The sequence below is a fragment of the Schistocerca piceifrons genome, chromosome 3, assembly GCF_021461385.2.
Source record: "Schistocerca piceifrons isolate TAMUIC-IGC-003096 chromosome 3, iqSchPice1.1, whole genome shotgun sequence".
NCBI lineage: Eukaryota > Metazoa > Arthropoda > Insecta > Orthoptera > Acrididae > Schistocerca > Schistocerca piceifrons.
The window spans coordinates 588,998,975-589,015,921 of NC_060140.1; positions in this window are offsets into that span (position 1 = coordinate 588,998,975).

Consider the following 16,947-nt stretch of genomic DNA (forward strand, 5'->3'; position numbering starts at 1 on the left):
ACAAGAAACATTTACTGCCCACGTCACATAATTTGCTTCCACTGAACACTCGAAGTCTTTACACGGATTATGTGTTGATGGAAGTAAAATATTTCTTCTATCGATACATGAGCTCTAGAAATTTCTGGAGTATCACCAAGATGCATGTTTGTCTTGTAGTATTATCAAGCGGAGAATCTTCAGCTTTTCTGTAACGATATCGCGTCGACTAAACAAACTCTATGACGAAGCGTCCACCTGGTTTTTGATCTGCGAGCTCTTTTTAGTTCATCCAGCTTCGTAAAAGACGCAAACCGAGGTGCACTACTCAAGAATTGGTCGATCTTGGATTCTGTAGCTCCTATATCGACAATTACTGACTATATCTGGAAAAATTTGCTCTTATTTGATGCACAAAAAAACAATACAATCAAGAGAAGCATCACACAGCCATATTGAATTATTTTTTCCAGCGTATATGGTTTGCTTCAATAGGAACCCTGTAAAAATTACCCAGGAAAACTTACTGTGATAATAAATCGACTTTATCTGACAGAAAATTATGCAAAATATGCCGTAGTTCATATATTTGGTTCCTGTGCTTATAGAGCTATTAATAAGTCAAAACATTATGACTACTGTCTACCACGACGATGGATGTAACCTCGTATCACGTTAACAAAACTATATACTTAGAGCAGAAACGGACGGGGGATCACCCAAGGCAAAATATGGGCTGGAAACGGGAAAATCCTTTGATATAAACAACTATGACAAAGGCGGATTTTTATCACGTAGAGCCTGTGAACGACAATCTCGAAAACGGCAAACCTGGCCGAATGTCGAAATGTTACTGTAGTGAGAAGTTGAAGGACAGTGAAACCACCACTACGTGCTAAACGGTTGGACGTCCACGACTCTTTACAGAACTTGGGTTTCGGAGGCTACTCTGTAAAGCAGGATGGATTTGTGGCATCTCTGTCGTAAGAGCACAGTGCTGGTGCCCGCACAAGTGTTTCGGGGTATACAGTTCAGCATACACTGATGAACTTGGAGCTCCACGGCAGACCACCCGTACGTGTTCACACGTTGAACCAACACTATCGTTTATTACAATTACAGTTGCAATTACAATGGGGATCCGACCGTGGATCAATAGAAACGTATCGGTTCTTCGGGTGAGCACATTTTTGTCTCACTAGATCAATGGTCGTCTCTACAACGCCACCATCGAGGTGAAAGGCAGCTCAAAACGTGCAGCACGCCACGGACGCAGGCCGGTGGGAGCACTATTGTGCTATGAGGGATATTATCTAGGGCTTTGCATGGGATCTGTGGTAGTAATCGGAGAAATGCTGACAGCTGTGAAGCACATGCATCTCTCCATGCTAGATATCTTCACCGAAGACTTTGCTGTCTTTCAGCAGTATAACTGTCTGCGTCTCGGAGCGTCCTTCAGTCGTTTGAGGAGCAGTATAGTGAACTCATGTTGACGTCTCGGAAACAACATTAGCCTGATGTAACTGCTATGGAATCCATCTAGGTCGCTGTCGGCCACCATCACCGCGAACACAAAATTAGCGACTCGTTATTTACGTGAATTAGATGACCTGTGTGTGGATATCTCATGGCACATATGTCCAAAGACTTATCAACAAACTGTCGGATGCGTGATAGGCGGAATCAGTGATGCATTTCCTTCCTAATATGGACAAACATGCTACTAAGCACGTGGTCACATTGTTTCCGCTCATTAGTGAAAATACGTAGCGCCTCTTGTTGCCTCCTGTATAGTGTGGATTGCCGAGTTTGTAGACATGCCATAAAATCACGGGGTGTTAGTCTCCTAGCGGTTGTGGAGGACACTTAGCAGACAAAGTTTTGACAAGAAACTAGTGTGCAGAAGTGTACCCGTTTGGAAGTTAAATAAGTTGGAAGATCTGCTCACTTTCATACCACCCGCATCATGGTAGGCACGAAGTGGAGACATTGCGCTCTGACTGGTGTTCCCTACAGAAGCCCATGGAATGGGCCGTTTTGAGAACTATTCTTGATGAAGGACATCCTCTTTAAATTTGACAGTTGGAGAACCATAGAGTACTACAGCCTACCCTCCTAATGGCGAACGTACCGATTTCTCGCACTTGTTGTAATTCGACCCAAATTCTGTGCGATGTCATATCCACAACAGGGCGTTACAACGGTGTCCTCTTCTCAGTTTGTGCGGCTGCCTTAAAGTGAGAGGTTTGAAAGTGATCCAGTCTTTAAACTTATTTTATATTGAAAAGGTACGTTTTCGGAGAAGTGTGTCTTGTTGTTGTTGTGGTCTTCAGTCCTGAGACTGGTTTGATGCAGCTCTCCATGCTACTCTATCCTGTGCAAGCTTCTTCGTCTCCCAGTACCTACTGCAACCTACATCCTTCTGAATCTGCTTAGTGTATTCATCTCTTGGTCTCTCTCTACGATTTTTACCCTCCACGGTGCCCTCAAATGCTAAATTTGTGATCCCTTGATGCCTCAAAACATGTTTTACCAACCGATCCCTTCTTCTGGTCAAGTTGTGGCACAAACTTCTCTTCTCCCCAATCCTTCTCAATACCTCCTCATTAGTTACGTGATCTACCCACCTTACCTTCAGCATTCTTCTGTAGCACCACATTTCTAAAGCTTCTATTCTCTTCTTGTCCAAACTAGTTATCGTCCATGTTTCACTTCCATACATGGCTACACTCCATACAAATACTTTCAGAAACGACTTCCTGACACTTAAATCTATACTCGATGTTAACAAATTTCTCTTCTTCAGAAACACTTTCCTTGCCATTGCCAGTCTACATTTTATATACTCTCTACTTCGACCATCATCAGTTATTTTGCTCCCCAAATAGCAAAACTCGTTTACTACTTTAAGTGTCTCATTTCCTAATCTAATTCCCTCAGCATCACCCGACTTAATTTGACTACATTCCATTATCCTCGTTTTGATTTTGTTGATGTTCATCTTATATCCTCCTTTCAAGACACTGTCCGTTCCGTTCAACTGCTCATCCATGTCCTTTGCTGTCTCTGAGAGAATTACAATGACATCAGCGAGCCTCAAAGTTTTTACTTCTTCTCCATGAATTTTAATATCTACTCCGAATTTTTCTTTTGTTTCCTTTACTGCTTGCTCAATATACAGATTGAATAACATCGGGGAGAGGCTACAACCCTGTCTCACTCTTTTCCCAACCACTGCTTCCCTTTCATGCCCCTCGACTCTTATAACTGCCATCTGGTTTCTGTACTAATTGTAAATAGACTTTCGCTCCCTGTATTTTACCCCTGCCACCTTCAGAATTTGAAACAGAGTATTCCAGTTAACATTGTCAAAAGCTTTCTCTAAGTCAACAAATGCTAGAAACGTAGGTTCGCCTTTTCTTAATCTTTCTTCTAAGATAAGTCGTAAGGTCAGTATTGCCTCACGTGTTCCAACATTTCTACGGAATCCAAACTGATCTTCCCCGAGGTCGGCTTCTACCAGTTTTTCCATTCGTCTGTAAAGAATTCGGGTTAGTATTTTCAGCTGTGACTTATTAAACTGATAGTTCGGTAATTTTAACATCTGTCAACACATGATTTCTTTGGGATTGGAATAATTATATTCTTCTTGAAGTCTGATGGTATTTTGCCTGTCTCACACATCGTGCTCACCAGATGGTAGAGTTTTGTCATGACTGGCTCTCCCGAGGCCATCAGTAGTCCTAATGGAATGTTGTCTACTCCCGGGGCCTTGTTTCGTCTCAGGTCTTTCAGTGCTCTGTCAAACTCTTCACGCAGTATCGTATCTCCCATTTTATCCTCATCTACATCCTCTTCCATTTCCATAATATTGTCCTCAAGTACATCGCCCTTGTATAGACCCTCTATATACTCCTTCCACCCTTCTGCCTTCCCTTCCTTGCTTAGAACTGGGTTGCCATCTGAGCTCTTGATATTCATACAAGTGGGTCTTTTCTCTCCAAAGGTCTCTTTAATTTTACTGTAGGCAGTATCTATCTTACCCCTAGTGAGGCAAGCCTCTACGTCCTTACATTTGTCCTCTAGCCATACTTGCTTAGCCATTTTGCACTTCCTGTCGATAACATTTTTCAGACGTTTGTATTCCTTTTTGCCTGCTTCATTTACTGCATTTTTATATTTTCTCCTTTCATCAATTAAATTCAATATTTCTTCTGTTACCCAAGGTTTTCTATTAGCCCTCGTCTTTTTACCTACTTGGCCGTCTGCTGCCTTCACTACTTCACCCCTCAGAGCTACCCAATCTTCTTCTACTGTATTTCTTTCCCCCATTCCTGCCAATTGATCCCTTATGCTCTCCCTGAAACTCTCTACAACCTCTGGTTCTTTCAGTTTATCCAGGTCCCATCACCTTAAATTCCCACCTTTTTGCAGTTTCTTCAGTTTAAATCTGCAGTTCATAACCAATAGATTGTGGTCAGAATCCACATCTGCGCCAGTAAATGTCTTACAATTTAAAACCTGGTTCCTAAATCTCTGTCTTACCATTATATAATCTATCTGATACCTTTTAGTATCTCCAGGATTCTTCCAGGTGTACAACCTTCATTTATGTTTCTTGAACCAAGTGTTAGTTATGATTAAGTTATGCTCTGTGCAAATTTCTACAAGGCGGCTTCCTCTTTCATTCCTTCCCCCCAATCCATATTTACCTACTATGTTTCCTTCTCTCCCCTTTCCTACTGACGAATTCCAGTCACCCATGACTATAAAATTTTCGTCTCCCTTCACTACCTGAATAATTTCTTTTATCTCGTCATACATTTCATCTATTTCTTCATCATCTGCAGAGCTAGTTGGCATATAAACTTGTACTACTGTAGTAGGCATGGGCTTTGTGTCTATCTTGGCCACAATAGTGCGTTCACTATGCTGTTTGTTGTAGCTAACCCGCACTCCTACTTTTTTATTCATTATTAAACCTACGCCTGCATTACCCCTATTTGATTTTGTATTTACAACCCTGTAATCACCTGACCAAAAGTCTTGTTCCTCCTGCCACCTAACTTCGCTAATTCCCACTATATCTAACTTTAACCTATCCATTTCCCTTTTTAAATTTTCTAACCTACCTGCCCGATTAAGGGATCTGACATTCCACGCTCCGATCCGTAGAACGCCAGTTTTCTTTCTCCTGATAACGACGTCCTCCTGAGTAGTCCCCGCCCGGAGATCCGAATGGGGGACTATTTTACCTCCGGAATATTTTACCCAAGAGGACACCATCATCATGTAATCATACAGTAAAGCTGCATGTCCTCGGGAAAAATTTACGGCTGTAGTTTCCCCTTGCTTTCAGCCGTTCGCAGTACCAGCACAGCAAGGCCGTTTTGCTTAACGTTACAAGGCCAGATCAGTCAATCATCCAGACTGTTGCCCCTGCAACTACTAAAAAGGCTGCTGCCCCTCTTCAGGAACCATATGTTTGTCTGGCCTCTCAACAGATACCCCTCCGTTGTGGTTGCACCTACGGTACGGCCATCTGTATCGCTGAGGCACGCAAGCCTCCCCACCAATCCACTAATTCACTTATACCACACCTAGCAACCTATAATACTAACCCTGAAACACCACTTACATTATGACACAGTATATCGGAAGAATGGGATGCCACATAACCCTTCCAAGACGTGCTCAAGGACTTCCCCATTTTGACGTCTGCTCAATTACCTTCGAAGATTATTTTGCCAGTGTTGAGTATTCCTTACTGTTGCCATTTTTCTGGTTTCTTATAAAGCAGGCATGGCAACGGATATAGAAGGAATTCAGACCCTCGCCGCCAGAAACGTAACCAGTCGGTACGAGGCCTTACGCAAGCGTAACGGAAATGACAGGGAACTTAAGTGGGACACATTCAAAGAGTAACATTGTTATTCCCGCGAAGTTTGTTTGATAAACTTAAAGAACCGGAGATGCAGGCCGATTGCAACTGTTCGGCTACGTCCGGCATATATCTCATGTAGCGACTATGAAGTTAATACCGGATCAGGGAGTTTATGAGGGAGATGAAGACTGTTTACCCATACTCTTTACCCAAGTGGAACTCCCCTGACAGAGGATAATACTGGTATGAAGTATCTTCACTCCATGCACTGTGCGGCTACGTACTTGCGAAGTGTAGGTTTGAGAAGTAGAAATCTTATGACAAAGCATTCAGCGCTGGGCTACATAACTTAAATTACCTTACCCAAAGGTGAAATAATCACAGAAAAAAGGAGACTACTTTAGCAATTAATTAACATATTCTATCTATTTCCAAAACTTTTACCGCAGTCGGTAGTTGCTGTATGTACTTTTATTCCAAAAGGGAGTAAAAACTCAGTATGACTGATACTATGGGTGTCATGCAGGAACGGACTCATGACCTAATCCAGCAGAGAAGAAGTGGTGAATGTAAATTTCATTTAGCTGAAACTGCGCGTGAGAGGTCTGCGAAGTGCGCTGCGAGGCATATGCGAGAAGAAGCAAGATTAGAAGAAGCGCAAGATGACTGCTATGTTGCAACTATAAACCAGTTCACGCCAACAAGTGTAATTTAGGCGACAGTGTCTGTGTGTTTATTAAGCGCCGAGTGCTACCATTGCTAACAAGACATTGTTTGCTTTCCTCATCAAAGCGTTAAACTGCCACTTAGCGCTTAGCAGTGTGCTTGACCTATGCAGTTCCACTCGAAACGTGTAACGAAAGCTTGACTCAGTGCGACCACGAAAGAGATCCCATCCTTTACTTTCTTTAGGTTTTATTTCATTTTCATGTTAATTTAATACTTTTCTTGAAGCAAGTTAGTGATATTTCTGCCGACTTCTTTTCTTTGAACCTGTCGAGTATACCTCTACAATTTTAATTTTCCGAGTCGAACAATACTACTGTTTATCTTTTTAAATACAGCACCTGAATCAATCCCAGAAATAAGAAGTCTTGCAGCTAAGATCGCGTTTTGAAATATTTTTATTTCCTCAGTGACCGGTTTCGACAGAGTCTAGCAGTCATCTTCTAATCTTCTGGAAGTAATATTACTGTGCATGAATCGCACAATCATAACGATTCCACACGTCGATTATAAAACAAAGGTGCCACACTGGAGCCCGGAAAGCCAAAATGAAGAAAGGAAGTGATAAAGGATCAGACGTTGAGGTATTTGAGAGACAAGATGTTAACTCAATTGTCTTAATGTTGGGAAAAGGTAATCTGACGTAATTTAGAAACTGTAACAACAAGAAAATGAATTTAATTGCATTTACTAGCAAGCGTCGGGTGTCTCAGATACAAATGAAAAAAAACGATAATTTAAAATTAGTTAAGAGGAAGCAGGAAGTATTTTAAATGTGTTACGGCAGATATGTATTGAAAATTTCCGGAGAAAATACGAAGAGAATACGAGGATGAGGAGTCCATGTAGAAAATTTACCAGAAGATCGAATAGACTAAATAATACTGAGGAGGGATGGAAAATTACAGAGGTAGACAGATGTTCGGAGTACGAAACATGTAGAGGTATAAAGTACTTTATAGAGAATACATAAAGGACTGAATGACATAAGATGACGTTACTAAAAACAAATCGTATTATTTTATTGTTTCCCCATAGAAGCAGTCAGTTTTGGTAATGTAAGGGACAATTTCCACTCAACAAAACAAAACAATTGGGACTCTGCTGATAAATAAGTTTTCATTACTAGTGACTGCAAGTGGCAACAAGCTGGCAGTGAAAAAATCTGCCGACACAAAAGATATTATGTTTTAGTCAAAACATTGTGTCAATGTTTTATTTAGCGATTGCCACACGGCGTATTAGCTGAAGCCATCAATCGATTTATTAGCAATGTTACATACAGTTTCAATGAACTAGGAGATTTGCAATACTAAACAGAATAAAAAAGAATTGTTGTGGAATTGTGTTATCAGAGCGGTTTCCCATAATGTTACTCTATGCAAACGGAGTACTCTGGGGCTCACTTCCTGCAACAGCGGCGGACCAACAGGGAGCGGAGGGGGCAGCGCCCCCAGGCGTCTGCCTCTAGGGCGAGGGTCCAAATTTCGAGAACCTCGAGATTTGGTGGTTCCCCGGGACCAGATTGTTTTCAATCAAATCTCAAAAATGGCCAAAATATTTTGAGTAAGTTGAGAGAAGTTGAGGTCCCATATGGAAGCAAAATTTAAACATAGGTATGGAATGCATACTATCATACCATAGGAGTTGTTGCTGGATGTGTCCAGAATATTTAGATTTTTTGTAAAAAATTACAAGGGTCATAAAGACTGTGGAATAATAAGCAGTTATCTGTTAGACGCAATTATTCTAAATGAAACATTTTTTTGACAACTATGTCACGTAAACAGATTCAGTATAAGGATAGTTTACAACTACGCACAAAAGTTAATTATGAGACCGAGAAACGGGGAAACATTCTACCTCGTATTTTAGATATTAAACTATTTTTAGCTCAGCAAATGGGAGCTTTCCGCTGTCGCCGTAAATGCGTTTCGTAGAAAAACCAAAAAAATTATTACAATTAATGCGACTAATGGCAAAAGATGATCCAGTGCTGGAAGAAGGTTGCTGGTGGGTCAAAGAGACTACGTTCTTATTTGTCAAAAGTTACACATAACGAATTTATTTTCATTTTGGGTAAACATGTTAAGGAAAAAGTTATTGCAGTTATTAAGAAGGCTAAAAATTGCAGAATAATTTTTAAAGCACCCCCGATGAAAACAGAAGTGATGCAGTGAAATTAATGTGACAACCTCTTGCATCGCGGACCGCTGCGAGACGTGGAAACGAGTAGGAAGATATTCAGTGAGGTTCATCGGTGAAAAAGGCTGGAATTGGCACGCACGCTCCGGTGCAGCGCTAAGTTTCGTTTCTTGGTTGAGTATCCATGACGATATGAGTACGATAGAGATGGTCCCGAAGAGGTTCCACTGGGCTTAAATGCGGCGAATTTGGTGGCCAGAGTTTTACAATAAATTTATCCTGGTGCTCTTCGAACCATGCATGTACAGTTTGGTCCGTGTGACATGTTGCACTGTCCTGCTGGGAGATACCGTGGAGCTAAGGAAAAGTGACATGCATATAGGGCACGACATGGTATCAAGGATTACGTTGATCCAGTGTACCTTTCAGAACGACAAGATCACCCAGGGAATGGCACGAAAACATTTCCCAGATCATAACGTTCCCTCCTCCATCTTGGATCAGTCCGACGATTTTTGCACGGTGTTTGCTTTCTGACGTTTCATGTACCCGTTGGAGCATAAAACGTGATTCATCTGAAATGTCAACTTTTCGTCACTCAGTGGACATCCAGTTATGCTACTGGCGTACTAATTCCCGCTGTTTTCTACGATGAACAGCTGTGACCATGCGTGCATGAGCCAGGTGCCTGCTGCGGAGGCCCGCACGCAGTAGCGTTGACTCAACGGTCGATGTCGAGACACTGTAGGTACCTTCTTGGTTCATCTGGACTGTCAGTGATTCAACAGTTTGTTCAGCTGTGCATTTCTCTGTAGCCGTCGTTCACCACTGTCACCCATGACCGACGACGCATCACAGTCGCCTCGATACCGGTTTCAGGTAGTGCCGTTTTGCCATGCAGAGAATGCTTTGAGCGCGGCGGCATGCGAACAGTTTACGAATTTAGCCAGTTCGTAAATGCTTTGACCTTTGGACCGGAAGCCAATGACCATTCCATTTTGGACATCACTCCCACCGACTCTCGACAGTTAGTGTTGCCACTTGTCGTCTGGGACTCATTAATATGACTGGGTAGTGTAGAGGAAAACATTGTGGAAGTTCGAGAACTCTTATTATACTTTTTTTTATTTTGGGAAAGACTGCACAAGATACGTGAAAAGGTACAAAATAGGAGCTGAAAAAAATTGGCAGAATTTTGCGTTGTACAGGGCTGAAGATTATGACTACGACGCTTCAGTATCAGATGTACATGGAGGAGTACAACGAAAAATTCTAGAATTCAGTCGAAGAGCTCTCTTCAGTTCCTGTGCTAATAATTCCTTAAATATTTGTGGAGTTAATGGATTGTCATGTGTTCCCTCTCGTGGCACTTTTTTGAGACTGCAGGTAAGTTATATTAAATCTTTGGTCATCAACATGCAGTTGGGAATTACTTCTTGGGAAGACAGAAACAAGCTACAAAGATTTTTCTGATACTCGACACAGTTCTCATTACAATTTAGTAGCCCAATCAACCATCATTTTAAAGGTCCTCAATTTTCTTTTTCGTTCCATATGATTCACACACTGTTCCATCTATTGCAGTACACTGCTCAAGCAGCTGAAATTAACTCTGCAATACACATACCCGTGAGAAAAGTCCGTTTTAGTTAATAAATACAGTTGTTATGTTTTATGTGTGTTCTTACTACAACTAACTTCCCACTGTTATCATATATATGGAAATTTAGGAGAAAAGTCGTTCGCTTAATTCTGCGAAAAAATTACGTTCCTTTCTCCAACCCAAGTGCCGCAGCTGAACGATTTATGGAAGTATTAGAAAGTGTTATAACGCCAGTGTCATAAATAATGTTTCTGAGCATCAATTTAAAAAACATCTAATCATAAGTCTCATATGTTAATCAGTTCCATACGTAAGACACTTTTTTGCCACTAAGTTCAGTTAATCGCTATCCTTAAAGCCGTATCGGGTTAATCATTGTGTTTCTGCTGTGTACCACTACAGTCACAACGTTTAACAAATAGGGTAAATCTTGATATACACTCTGTTCAAAGAGAATGCCTTTCATTATTATTTACGACTTATATTTTCTTTTTTTGCGGTTTATCACCTTTCTGCTACTTATCGCTGTTTGTTAAATTTTCAGCACTTGCAAACACTGTGAATCCGAGTGAGAAATGTAGTAAACTCCGTGTGATTTAACATTCTACGATGAATACCGATTTACAGCGTGGAGATTCAGATGTTGCCCACTTATTCAACGACTTCATGCATGTAATTTTATGTAGTGGCACTAGAAACCATTCGATAACTCTACACATTTGCACAGAATTCTGTGCTATCACCTTACTAAACATCGAAGTGTTTTTTTTTTTTTCTAAAATATTTTTCTGAAACTCTGTCACATTGTGTTATGACATAGCAAAATGGTTCAAATGGCTCTGAACACTATGCGACTTAACTTCTGAGGTCATCAGTCGCCTAGAACTTAGAACTAATTTAACCTAACTAACCTAAGGACATCACACACATCCATGCCCGAGGCAGGATTCGAACCTGCGACCGTAGCGGTCACGCGGTTCCAGACTGAAGCGCCTTCAACCGCACGGCCATATGACATAGCTCATATTGCACGTAACCATCTACAGGAATCGTCACAAACTTATAATCTATTCACGCCGCAGAATTTATGGCTATACGGTCAGTTTTAAGCACTTATTGTGTCAACATATTTGTTTTATTTGGTACTATCATGCGCCATACTGTGTTATAATCTCCCGGAGATGACAAAAATAATAGTTCGATTACAGCAGGATTTCCCGTGACGGTGGACTCTTCACCTTACTGCGTACGTTGAAGAGTCACAGGAGGCGAACTGTTATCAAATACAATCAAAAATCGATTTGGCACACTTCACCAGGAAGTAGCAAACATGCCTATATGAAGAAAAGTTTATTTGGCTACAGCGAAGTTCAACACAGCTTGCAGAAACTGAAAATAACGGGTGGCTGGGTCGTCGAAATACACTATTTGATCAAAAGTAATCGGACACCTTACTTGAAAGTTAGTGGCGCTCTCCGTCAGTAACGCTGGAAATCAATACTGTGTTGACACACCTTAGCCTTGATGACAGCCTCCACTCTCGCAAGCATACGTTCCATCAGGTGCTGGAAGGTTTCTTGTGGAATGGCAGCCTATTCTTAATGGAGTGCTGCACGGAGGACACGTATCGGTGTCGGTCGGCGAGGCCTGGCACAAAACATCCCGAAGGTGTAATACAGGTTTCACGTCAGGACTCTATGCAGGCATGTCCATTACAGGGACGTTATTGTCGTGTAACCACTCCACCATAGGCTGTGCATAAGAACAGGTGCTCGATCGTGTACAAAATTTACCTACATCGAATGAAGTGTGGTTCCAATTACGTGCAAAACAAGCACACAAACAAAAATGGAAGAAAAGGCGTCAGCTCCCACTTTCTCTCTCACACATTCATTTGTGATTCTTTCCTCACCAGTGCTCCCAATACTACCGTAACACTACCATTTACTACGTCGTTTATGTACTAAACAAAAACTACCGAACCTTAGATTTGGTAGAGCGCAACTCTAGTCTTTAATGCAGTGATTTGTATTGCCCTCTGCATCCCCTTGCCGCTGATAATTGCTAATTCTTCCGCCTGTGTGGAACAGTTTCCCACCCCAAGGGCAAGAGAGGGCCCTGAAACTCTGTCCGCTTCACTGTCCTCTTGGACAAGACCGTTGGCAGAACGAGGGTCACTTCTTAGTCTGAAGCCACCAGTGCTGATGTCTTTTATTCGTAAGTTAAGCAGTGGCTAGGTTCGTTCCCAGAATGGAGGATGTTTCGATTAGTAGTAACAGACGCTACCTCTAGGCCAACAATATAACCACTTTTATAATGAACTAATCGTTCTGGATTCCATGCGGAGACTTGGAAGCTGGGGTTTGTCATTTACAAATTGTGACAAACTAAACTGAGAGAAGCAACGATTTAATTTACGACTTCGCGATGGTGTGAATTGTGCACGATACATTCCTAAGTAAATCAACTACGAGAAACTCCACTTTCTGAGTGAGTTTCGGAAGAATTTGTTAACACATGAATATCTGTACTTGAGGAGTCTGTACTTATGCTTCCATCAGTGGTAAGTTCATTTATATTCTGAACAAGAAGTTAAATGTAGGAACACAGGTTAAGGTAGTCACGCGTAACGTAAGAGTAATGAATATAAATGCTTCCTGATCTTGAAGCACGTATTTAATTTTTACGCCAGTGTGCTCTGAGGTCAACGATCATATTTCTTACTCATCGAAGTCTACAGCCGAATACAAAACGTATTTATGGCATCGCTGTCAGCTACCTAGGTTTGGACAGAGGGTTTTCGGACACTAGTTAGTGCTGTAGTCGTCTTGGGACGAAAATCTGCCAAATTTTGAAAATTAGCATATAGTTCTTATACCAATTTTCTAACAGTGTTTTTACCAAGACCAGATTATGTTTCTTTGTATCCCAGCAGACGTAATTGCGATGTTTCTATACCCCTTGCACTATTAATGCGTCCGTTAGGTGCTTTGACCAAACTGTGTTACCCTTACAATGCTTATTTATTTAAATAGATTTTCGGATGCATTTAAGGAAATTTACGCCTTTACAATAATACAGAATAACTGCAAGTGAGCGCTAGAAGTCAACTACATGAGAGAAACGTAATTTTCCATCAATACCATACACTAAACCACAGCTTTGATGTATGCATCAGCAATCATTTTATTGGAGCAGAAGACTAAGTAATTACGCTCTGAGCCCAAGGATCATATCTCTTACGTGTCGATGTCTACAGCCGTGAACAAAACCTAATGACGGAACCGCTGTCAGCTACCCCGGTTTCGACAGACAATCTTAGGGACCTAGTTAGAGTTGTAGTCGTCTTGAGATTATAATTTGCCATAGTTTCAAAATTACTATATAGTTCTTATACTAGTTTTCTAAAAGTGTTTTTACCGAGACCAGAGTATGCTGCTTTATATCCACGCAGACGTAACTGGTTATTTGATGTCTCTATATCCTTTGCATTATTAATATGTCCGTTACGTGCTTTGACCAAACTGTCTTACCCTTGCAATAATTGTATATTAAGGAGCTAGCGTACTTGTAAAATAAGTAGCTATGTCACCAAATCCTTAGGAAATACATTGTGTAATGTATGTATTTTAGTGCTGATTACTTTGTAACCTTTACAAACAGTTTGATGTGTATTTCTTAGCCTTCTCATGTATTACACATTCAGGTCATCATGTATGAAATTTTATTAAGTTGTACCTGAAGTGATAAATGAAGTCAAAATTTCAGAAGCACGAAATATTTTATACACGTCGTGCATGCTGCTCGACGCGATCTGACCTTCAGTGATGAACAGAATTTTTGCACCGGAGACCGCGGCCGCGCGGTGTAGCCGCGTGGCCTAGGGGCCTTTCCACGGTTGGCACGGCTGTCCCGGCGGAGGATCGAGTGCTCCCTCGGGCACGGGTGTGTGTGTTGTCCGTAGTGTAAGTTAGATTAAGTAGTATGTAAGTCTAGAGACCGATGAACTTAGCAGTTTGGTCCTAAAGGAACGTACCACCGAGATCGTGTGTTGAAATATTTTTATTTCCCCAATGACGGGCCTTAGCTGCAACGGCTCCACGGACGAACTCGCCTCTACTGCGGGGCACACTGTTCATACTGTGTACGTTTTAGTTACCCTGTTGTATGTATTCGACAAGCCACTGAGGCACTCTTTGTTATAGATGAAGTGTATGCTCGTTAAGGTTGTACGAGATTCATGCACAGCAATATTATTTAAAGCAGATACGAATATTACAGCAGGACCTGTTAAAACCGGTCACAGAGGAAGTAAAAATACATCAATAAGCGATCCTGGCTGCAAGTCTTACTGATCATGAAAAATCTTCTCACGATCTGAGGTGATTCCACTCAATGGTCTTTCAACCTCATAACGACTGGAAAAGCGAATGAAAGAAAATGTTCCAAAGCATAGAGAAGCACCAACAATTTTTAGAGAATCACTGCAGTGTTAATTCGGTATTGATGAGCCAAATTCTGCTCCGTGCAGTGTGGAATTATTGCGTCACGTGTAGGGTAGATAAAGAATATGGGAGGAGGTTTATGTAGATCAAGCTCTCGCTACACGTTTTTATTTAGTGTAGCTTCCTCACGCTAAGTGCTGGTGCAGCCGACGAGAAAAGTGCAGGAATTTATTCGCCCTCTAACTAAGGGCTACCGCTTTAATATTAAAAGCGCCTGCCCGCGCCGCCTTTAATATTGGAAACATGGCAGCGCCTCTGCCGGCAGGCAGCGCGTATCAGACTACCTGCCCACCCCATTTCCTGTTTCGTACTTCCGGCCCGTGAGCGAGAACCAATATTTTTTTCTCTCTTCCTCCTTTTTTTTCGAGTCGCTGCTGCAAATGTTTACAGGAATGCTCTCATCCAACCGAATGCTTGAGTACACACAGTGTGGTTCGTGAGTTTTCATGAGTTTGCTCAAAAATGGGTCGACTGTCTAATAGAAGGAAAGCTCTCATCGCTACCTGTTATAAGGGAGCACTGAGTTTACACTCGTCTAGTATGTCGGAGGGCAGTGTTAATATATTACATAGGCTTCTGCGGCCTGCGTCACTTAATACAAATCTTTTCTGATCGTGGTGCTGCGATATATTTTTCGCTTCTTCTCCACCCGGAGAACCGCCACTCCAACCGTGGCCGAAAGGAGAGTATACTGGGTGTTACACAAAGGTACGGCCAAACTTTCAGGAAACATTCCTCACACATAATTAAAAGAAAAGATGTCATGTGGACATGTGTCCGGAAACGCTTAATTTCCATGTTAGAGCTCATTTTAGTTTCGTCAGTATGTACTGTACTTCCTCGATTCACGCCAGTTGGCCCAATTGAAGGAAGGTAATGTTGACTTCGGTGCTTGTGTTGACACGCGACTCATTGCTCTACAGTACTAGCATCAAGAACATCAGTACGTAGCATTAACAGGTTAGTGTTCATCACGAACGTGGTTTTGCAATCAGTGCAATGTTTACAAATGCGGAATTGGCAGATGCCCATTTGATGTATGGATTAGCACGGGGCAATAGCCGTGGCGCAGTACGTTTGTATGGAGACAGATTTCCAGAACGAAGGTGTCCCGACAGGAAGACGTTCGAAGCAATTGATCGGCGTCTTAGGGAGCACGGAACATTCCAGCCTATGACTCGCGACTGGGGAAGACCTAGAACGACGAGGACACCTGCAATGGACGAGGCAGTTCTTCGTGCAGTTGACGATAACCCTAATGTCAGCGTCAGAGATGTTGCTGCTGTACAAGGTAACGTTGACCACGTCACTGTATGGAGAGTGCTACGGGAGAACCAGTTGTTTCCGTACCATGTAGAGCGTGTGCAGGCACTATCAGCAGCTGATTGACTTCCACGGGTACACTTCTGCGAATGGTTCATCCAACAATGTGTCAATCCTCATTTCAGTGCAAATGTTCTCTTTACGGATGAGGCTTCATTCGAATGTGATCAAATTGTAAATTTTCACAATCAACATGTGTGGGCTGACGAGAATCCGTACGCAATTGTGCAATCACGTCATCAACACAGATTTTCTGTGAACGTTTGGGCAGGCATTATTGGTGATGTCTTGATTGAGCCCTATGTTCTTCCACCTATGCTCAATGGAGCACGTTATCATGATTTCATACGGGATACTCTACCTGTGCTGCTACAACATGTGCCTTTACAAGTACGACACAACATGTGGTTCAGGCACGATGGAGCTCCTGCACATTTCAGTCGAAGTGTTCGTACGCTTCTCAACAGCAGATTCGTTGACCGATGGATTGGTAGGGGCGGACCAATTCCATGGCCTCCACGCTCTCCTGTCCTCAACGCTCTTGATTTTCATTTATGGGGGCATATGAATGCTCTTGTCTACGCAACCGCCGTACCAAATGTAGAGAATCTTCGTGTTCGTATTGTGGACGGCTGTGATACAATACGCCATTCTCCAGGGCTGCACCAGCGCATTAGGGATTCCATGCGACGGAGGGTAGATGGATGTATCCTCGCTAACGGAGGACATTTTGAACATTCCTGTAACAAAGTGTTTGAAGTCACGCTGGTACATTCTGTTGC